Below are 8,692 nucleotides of genomic sequence, written 5' to 3'. Positions count from 1 at the left end.
GCTTTGGACAACCAGAAAGGCCTTCTTCAAAGATCTTGACAGCTAGGCAGCTCTATATAGGCAAAGGTGTTTCTTCAGGTAATGAGGTCCCAAGTTGCTTAGAACTTTGCAAGTCAACCAGAAAACTTTAAACTTGGTCTGGTAGTAAATTGGCATCTGGTGATGCTCTTTCAGCAATGGTCATGCATGATCACGGTTGACTGCTCCAGCAACCTAACCTCTACATTTTGCACAAGATGCAGCTTTCAGGACACATTACAGTAGTCAAATGGTGAGGTTGCCAACGTGTGAATCACTGTGGTCAAGCTATATTGCAGTACATGGCAGTAGGCTATGTGGTAGTGCATCACAGCAGAATTTATGTATCCATGTATGTTTGTATTTATTTATTTCTGGAACATGCACCCTGCACCTTACCTGTTCCCAATGTAGCTTTATCAAGTCACATGGGAGAACAGCAACCTTGTGATGACTTCATTGTTATTTACATAATGCAGCAACCTGGGTAGGAACTCTGCCTCAGGAAAGGCAGGATATAAATGTAATTTCAGCTTCCCATGGTATGCTGAAGCTAAGGTGGTCTGTGCAGGGACAGACTTTGGTAATATGGCACTCTTAGAAAGGACAAATTTTGCTTCCCCCATATTTCTTATTTTCACAATAATTCCTTTTGATTCAGTTGCTTTTTATGGATCTTCTCAGTAGGCACTAGTTGTTGTTGTTGTTAGCCCCCTTGACTCGGCGTCCTGTGCAGGGCAACCACTCACACCATCCGAAATCAGACACTGGTCTGTGTTTGGACAGTGACTGGATGGGTAACCACCTGGGGACCACATGTATGATAATGAAATCACTGGCCGTAGATGAACTGTGGTTGTGACTGCACACTCAATGTATGAATTCTCTTCCTCTTGGTAAACCTTCTGTGCTGCTCGAGGGGCTTTTCTGGTCCTTGAACCTCTGAATAATACAACTTCTGCATATAAAACATTCTGGTATCTCTTCCTCTTTGAGATAGAAAGCAGCCTAGAGATGAAAATACGCTTGCACTCAAGCTGTATTTTTCATAATTATGCATCTTCAGGGTTTCATAACGACCAATTTAATCACTTTTGCTGTTTAGAGGGCCATAACAGCCAATCATGATAATGGCTTTGGTATTTGGTAGGAACCATTTAACGCCCAAGAGCTCTTGTTCTGAGTCACTTGATGCCACTTAAGTTTGATAGACAGCCTCTCATTAGCACAAGTTGCAAAACCTCCAGCACAAAGCTCATTCCTTTAAAACAAACTCCATTCATTGATCCCAGAAGTCTCCAAGGAAATCATTAACCTGGCCTTGGCGTGTGTATGCATGTGTTTGTCTGTGAGAGAGAGAGAGTGAGTGAAAGAAAGATCAGCACCCAATCAGGATTTGTTTCCATTGATTTTTCTCCATGAATGTTTTTATTCTCTGTTACGCATTCACTACATGCATGCAGTGGGAGGGGGTAACAAGTGAATAGGGCTTTAGTACTTCCAAAGGGAACCAGGTGAGATCATGGCTGTGGTAGCATTCAAATACAAGGCCTCTCAGCTTAATCTCTGCCATTTCCACTAGTGCTTTCCTATCTGCCCTTATGACAGAGAACCTAATGTGGAGAAAAGAACCTATAGAAAATGGCATATTCAGATGTGAAAGTGGAGAGCTTTGTAGAGGACTACAATATTCCTGGTTCTTAATCCATCCTGGGATGTGGTTGGAATCAGAATGCTGGCTCACAATGTGATCCAACAGAACACTTGGTGTCTTCTTATGCTTCAATACCACCAAGTAACAGTTAACCACAAATAACCAAAGCATGATATCTGAACTGATTAATGAGCCACAAGTGTTTCTCAAAGAACCTAGAGATGGGTGAATCTGTCAATTTCAGTTTCCATCAGATTCTCATTTTTTGTCCAATTTTAAATTTAGTTCTTCACATTTTCAAATCAGCTTGTGGTATTTTTTTTTTAAGTCCTTATGGAAATCATCAGCATTTTAGTGCAAATTTCTTCAAATATACACATTGTTGTATTCCATTTTGCCCTATGTACACATTTTCACAAATCAATTTTCCCTAATATAATACAGTTTTTATGGCAAATTATATATGAATATATAATTTTCTATGTGCACTTTAACTTAGCATATACATCTTTGTACATATTACTTGGCTGGATAACGGCATTTGGAGAAGCACAAATTTTGAAGGATGGTTGAGCTTTGGTTTGCCCATTGTTTCAGAAAGTGCAAATTAGGTTGGGTTCACCATTAAATGTGAACTTGAACTGAATTTTCTCCCCCAACCCTGAAAGAACCGTACAAAAGGAATGCTACTAGCAACATACAGGATAAGACAGCCTTTGCCAACCTGATGTTTTCCAGCTGTTTTGAACTATAACTCCCAGCCAGCATAGTTGTGTAAGCTGGGACTATAATTCAAAACATGTGGTTGGCATCAGGCTGGCAAAGGTTAGTATGAGGTATTCATTATCACACTTTACCCTTATATAACATCAAGTTCAGAATTTGATGCTGCATACATTTGTTTGGCTCTATTAAATACCAATTCCCTAGCCATATCCTAAAAGAACACTCTGTTGTTCGTATTCTTCACTCCCCTGACCCTTGGGGAAATAACTCCTATGACAGTTAATTAAGAAGCTCCCTTGATGATAGCTGCTCACTATTTCCCCCCTTAATTACATTTGTCTTGTACCCAGGCTGTTTGGATCTTCCAGTTTGGTTCAGATACCTCCTCTCTGTATCTGTGACTTGTCTACTGTCCTCTTAAAATTGCTCAAGTCCCAGAGCAGATGTAGCATGAGTCAGCCCAATACTTTTTCCCTGCCTGAGGCAGAGCAGCAAATTGCAGCTGCTTCAAGTGAAGGTGTACAGAACCTAAGGCCGGCCAAGTTGTTTCGGCTCCCGAAGCAGAAAATTCCACGAGCGTTTCTTCCCCTCCCTGGCATTGAAAATACAATAAAAAATAAATTAAAACAGCAAACACTCCTGTTTACTCTACATCTGGTGCCCTCCCACCACTAGCTTTGGAATTAGAGTACACATGACAAGAGTCCATATAGTAAAAGCTATGGTTTTCCCAGTAGTGATGTATGGAAGTGAGAACTGGACCATAAAGAAGACTGATCACCGAAGAATTGATGCTTTTGAATTCTGGTGCTGGAGGAGACTCTTGAGAGTCCCATGGACTGCAAGGAGATCAAACCTCTCCATTCTTAAGGAAATCAGCCCTGAGTGCTCACTGGAAGGACAGATCCTGAAGCTGAGGCTCCAATACTTTGGCCACCTCATGAGAAGAGAAGACTCCCTGGAAAAGACCCTGATGTTGGGAAAGATGGAGGGCACAAGGAGAAGGGGATGACAGAGGACGAGATGGTTGGATAGTGTTCTCGAAGCTACCAGCATGAGTTTGACCAAACTGCGGGAGGCAGTGGAAGACAGAAGTGCCTGGCGTGCTCTGGTCCATGCGGTCACGGAGAGTTGGACACGACTAAACGACTAAACAACAACAACGACAAGAGCCACAATCCACATCTATCCTGCTGTTTCTTATGAAATACACTACTGCATTTTGATGTCTTTCCCCCCAAGCCAGCTTGGATCCAAATTGTGAAAAAGAATTACTTAGCTATGTTTTAAGTAATGTGCACCCAGGATCCAAAATCTGTTGCCTTAGGCAATGCCTTCACTCTGGCTAATGGTAGGACCAACCAACCCTGTTCATTGCAATGGCATTTGAGAGCATCAGTGAATACTGAAACCTGTGTTCCAATTTTCATCCAAGCAATACCTATATCCAAACATAGGATACGTCAAAAACTGATTTTGTAGCTCTTCTTAATAGATAATACTTTGTTTAAGGCTAAAAGATGTGGGATTTCTCTCTCTCTCAATATGATTGCCACAATTAAAAAAACTAAGACAGTAATAGAAAAGCAGTCTTCAGTGTGAAGCAACTTTTAAATGACTACATCACTGCTGTGGTTATTCTACCAGAAGGTTATAATTATATCACAAAACGTACTTCATATTATGAGTCACTTACCTATATCCATGCTGCAAGTTTATTTTATCAGAATACCAGAAAATTCATAGTTATTAGAATCTGCTTCCTACAACTCTGTCTTGGGGGAATAGAGGCCCATGGAGATTAAAACCAGTTGTTTGTATTGTTATGAATTTGGGGTGTTAAGTTGTGTGCCAGACTCCTCTAATCCCTGGATCCAGCAAGTGTCAGAATTTAATCAAGGCTTCTAATTTTTGGAATAGTCAGTCTAACCTCCTGGTAAGGTGTAAGGAGAACAAAGGAAGGTGCTCTGTGGGATATGGCTAATGGGTGGGCAATTCACAGACAGAGAGAAGGACAAAACCAGAGTTTAGAGTTGTGGTGTGACCTAGAAGTAAAGCAGCAAGCTGGAGAGAGAGAGTCAGAGCAGCGTTTGAGTGCAATGTCTGAGTTCTGTTTGAATCCAAGGCTGCGGCTATGGCAGAAACAAGACCTTTTAGGGGTGTCAATGCTGTGAACCCATTCTTTGTAGGCTCTGGTTGTATCTATATGTAAAAAAACCACATATCCAGCACAGTATCCACTGTGCCTCATTCCCAAAAGGAAACATGAACCCTAGGTAAGTGCCTGCAAGCCCTGGAATCTCGCTCGGAAATTGGGGTGGTGTGCAATAATTTAAGCTATTGCAAATGTATGAGCATAAGAAGAGACTTTCTGGATCAGGCTAATAGCCCATCCAGCATCCTGTTTTCACAGGTGCCCATGGGAAACCTGCAAGCAGGATTCAAGCACAACATCGCTCTCCTCTCCTGTGGTTTCCAGCAACTGATATTCAGAAGCATTACTGCCTCCAACGGTGGAGGCAGATTATAGCCATCATGGCTGGTAGACTTTGATAGCCTTCTCCTCCATGAATTTATCAAAACCTCTTTGAAAGTCTGTTGAGCCATACATAACTATGAAATATCGTGTATAAGACGATATTATTTCCTTAGAAATAATAGTCCTAAATTGTGGATCGCCTTATACATGATTAGTGACAGCAGGCAGCAGGAGATTGGATGTGTGATTGGTTGCTGCAGCAAGGCCTGCTGCGTGTGATTTGCTCAACAACTCTGGGAAATCTTCCCATAATCTGTCCTGAATCTTCCAACATTCAGCTTCATTGGATGTCCTCAGATTATGAGGAAGAAAAAAATCTCCATCCATTTTCTCCATGCCATGCATATTTTTTCCATTTCAGATTCCTCACCACTACTGCATGTCCTGTCTAGTTCACATAGTTTGTGTTAGGCATCCTGGTTGTTGTGTGGGCAACAGAAGGCTGTGTCAAAGATTCTGATCTGTTGATTGTATGCTCCTAGATTTGGCCTTAGAGTTGCTTCCCCAACAGCATGTGAAAGCTGAGTGCTAGGGTGGATTCCTTAGCTATCTTGGCTATAGACAAAAGGTCTATACTCTGGTCTATACTCTGGTCTATACAAAAGGCCTGTGGTCTTCTTTTTCCTGATTGCTGTGGATAAGCAGTATGAATGCAGTCTTATCTCCTGGTTGTCAAAAGACCTCTTGTGCTCATTCATTGACCTTTCCTTTGCTTAGAGTTAGAGATGAAGAAGCAATTTGTTTGGTGCCCTTAAGATACTGGAGCTCCCAATTGGATTTCACACGTCTCCAGATTTTGTAATGCAGTTTTGATGTATGGAAATATGGATTTTATGGTTTAAATGTGTACAAAATACATATTTTATGGGAAAGCACACTGAAAAGCATTGGAAAATATCTATTTTGGGGAAGTGTATATAAACATGAATACAAATAATGCTTACATTTTTTCATATATGCTTTGTAATTTCTTTTTTAAAAATTCTTTTTATTAAAGGTTTTCTTCAGCAACGTAAGTTTTCAATTCACAGAGTTCTTTCTAAAGATCAGTTACATTCGACGTGAGACACTACTGTTGTAGGCAGTATGAGGTTGGGGGAGAAGAAAGGTGGGGGGAGAGAGCGGGGGAGAAAGAAGGGGGATAGTAAACTTCCATTCTTTTACATAGTGTATGTGAGGGGCTTTTGTGTCAGCGTTGCATAGATAGGTTCCTCATCTATAATTTTATTAGTTTTCATTGGCACTGAGAGAGATTGGGGAGACCAGGGCATGGTTGGTTGCATTCGGTTGATGGCAGTGAGTTTTATTTGTGTGTGAGAGAGGGAGGGGTTAGAAGCAACTCCAGAACTGGTCCTATTATATATTTTACAAGCCAACAATGCACATTCGCACTACAAAGAACTCATAAGCCACCTGATCTAAGCAGCTAGGAGCATCATAACTAGACACTGGAGGGACCTGCCAGGAGTGAACATAGACCACTGGTACCAAGCTGTATAGGAAACATTCCCAACTAGAATAGCTAACCAACAAATCAAAATTAGCATGGGGACAAACAAAAAAGGATGCCTTCACCCCAGTGTGGCTCCCCTTTACTACGTACGCAGCCCAAAAAAACCACAACATAACCCTCCCTATGACAGCATGCAAATCGATATGGCTAATTTCATATATTCTTTTAAAAAGTCCATGCAAAACAGGATGGAGCAGATGGTTGACTGAATGCCAATGAAAATGAAATGGGGCAGAATTTCTCTACCCCTAATAACTATCTTCTTTGCACCTTGAACTTTATTCCTATCCTTGCAGCTCCATCAGTCACCTTTTTTCTTCATCTGCTACAGATGGATTTCCCAGCATTGATCCACCGGCTTGAAATGACACGTCCATCTGCTTTATCCATCTTACATCTCATTTATCTCTGGGTAGATGCCTTTGGCTTCAGTTAGGACTATTCCTCCTGTTTAGACTCCCTAGTTGGATTGGAAGGAACACTATCCAAGCCAAAAATGCCCTCATCTTTAAAAAAGAAAGAAAAGAAAAGAAAATCCCATGCACTGGTCTGCATTTACATCGGCAGACAACAGCAATGCTCTGGACCTCCATAAGTATTTGATAAGGGATAAGCACAAGGCACATACTGTGATGTGCTGAACACAAAGCTTTCTTATCATCCAATGCATCTGTTTGCTTTTCTTCCTTCTTGTCTGAACTTCTAGCTTGCCTGCCTTTCCTTGGCTTGTGTCCCAGGCAGAAAACTCAGGACAAGGAATTGATTTTTGTCAAACGCCCAGAAAAACAAATACAGAAGAGGTGAGAGTCTTGCCTCCAGGACCTTTTTGCCTTTCCTGACTACTCTCCCATGAATCTGCTCAATAGCAGAATAATTGAAATCACTCTAGATCAATAGATTAGCCTTTCCAAGGTCCCCATTACCTGTATTAACAACGGCTCTTAAGTGTGCTGCTCCCTATGAGTGCTGTGGCCAAAATGAACTTTTTCCAGCTCCCGTGTTCCTGGCCTTTAATCCTCTGAGGTGGCAAATCTCTGGGCTTGAGATTAGAGAAGGGGCTTCACATGGTTAAATAATTCTGCACATGCATAAAATAAAAATAAAAAAAATCCTCCCACATAGACTATAACTCTTATCCTTGACATCCAGTTTTCTATATGAATAGAGAGGTTTCCTTTGTTTGTTTTTTTAATGCAGAGCCTGAAGTGGTACAGGGCCTCCCATCAGATGTCAAAGAGAAAATTAATTACCAAACTTTTAGAAGACATCTGAAGGCAGCCCTGTTTAGGGAAGCTTTTAATGTTTAATAGGTTATTGCATTTTAAATTGCTGGAATTGTGGTCCAGCAAATATCTGCAAGGTCATAGATTCTCCACCCTTGTACAAGAGGAACTGCATAGGACAGAGCCACAAGAAGGTGCACTTCACTACTAACATATAGAAGAACCAGAATAAGTGAATTTCTTGGGTCTGGTGGAAGCTGATAGAAACAGGAGCATCTAGCACTGGTGGGACAGAGATGGCCAAACATTCATGCGAACCCTCTTTGGGCGCTGCTGCTGCCAGACAGACATATTTTCAAAGAGCAGAGAAACTTGACAGTTATTCTGATATATTCTTTCTATGCCCCCATCCAAACCACTGCAGTTGGAAGTAAAAATGTGAGTCTGGTAAATTCCCCGATTGGATGCTAGCACTGTCACTCAAAGAACTACAACCCTTTCTCTGTTTTCCTCCATCTCTCTGCTGTCATTTCCCATTAATTACAGTGGTACCTCGGGTTAAGTACTTAATTCGTTCCGGAGGTCCGTTCTTAACCTGAAACTGTTCTTAACCTGAAGCACCATTTTATCTAATGGGGCCTCCTGCTGCTGCCGCGCCGCCGGACCACGATTTCTGTTCTCATCCTGAAGCAAAGTTCTTAACCCAAGGTACTGTTTCTGGGTTAGCGGAGTCTGTAATCTGAAGCGTATGTAACCTGAAGCGTATGTAACCCGAGGTACCACTGTAATGGAAAACATGCAATTTCCTCTGATCATGCTACTTGGGTTAGTTGCTTGGGCCATCTAATACTATCTTGCTCTGCAAGTGCCTTCCCAGCATGCACCACACCAAGGGCCGGATTGTGATCTAATATATCTGATTTATATGCCTCATAACCCCAGACCCATTTCTGTAAATGCATTATTTGTTGATGTTATGCTTTATGGTAATGGCCTCCAGAATTGTTTATTGGCATATA

At 41.5% G+C, this 8,692-nt stretch overlaps 1 protein-coding gene across 3 annotated transcripts in view; it reads right to left on the bottom strand.

Annotated features, from left to right (window-relative positions):
- The window catches only part of LSAMP (limbic system associated membrane protein), a 446,642-nt gene that overhangs the window by 131,458 nt on the left and 306,492 nt on the right, over positions 1 to 8,692 (bottom strand). The window lies entirely within an intron of this gene.

This window comes from Podarcis raffonei, chromosome 4, assembly GCF_027172205.1.
Source record: "Podarcis raffonei isolate rPodRaf1 chromosome 4, rPodRaf1.pri, whole genome shotgun sequence".
NCBI classification, from domain to species: domain Eukaryota; kingdom Metazoa; phylum Chordata; class Lepidosauria; order Squamata; family Lacertidae; genus Podarcis; species Podarcis raffonei.
Note: the sequence above shows the minus strand (reverse complement) of the source record. Positions and strands in the feature narration are given on the sequence as shown.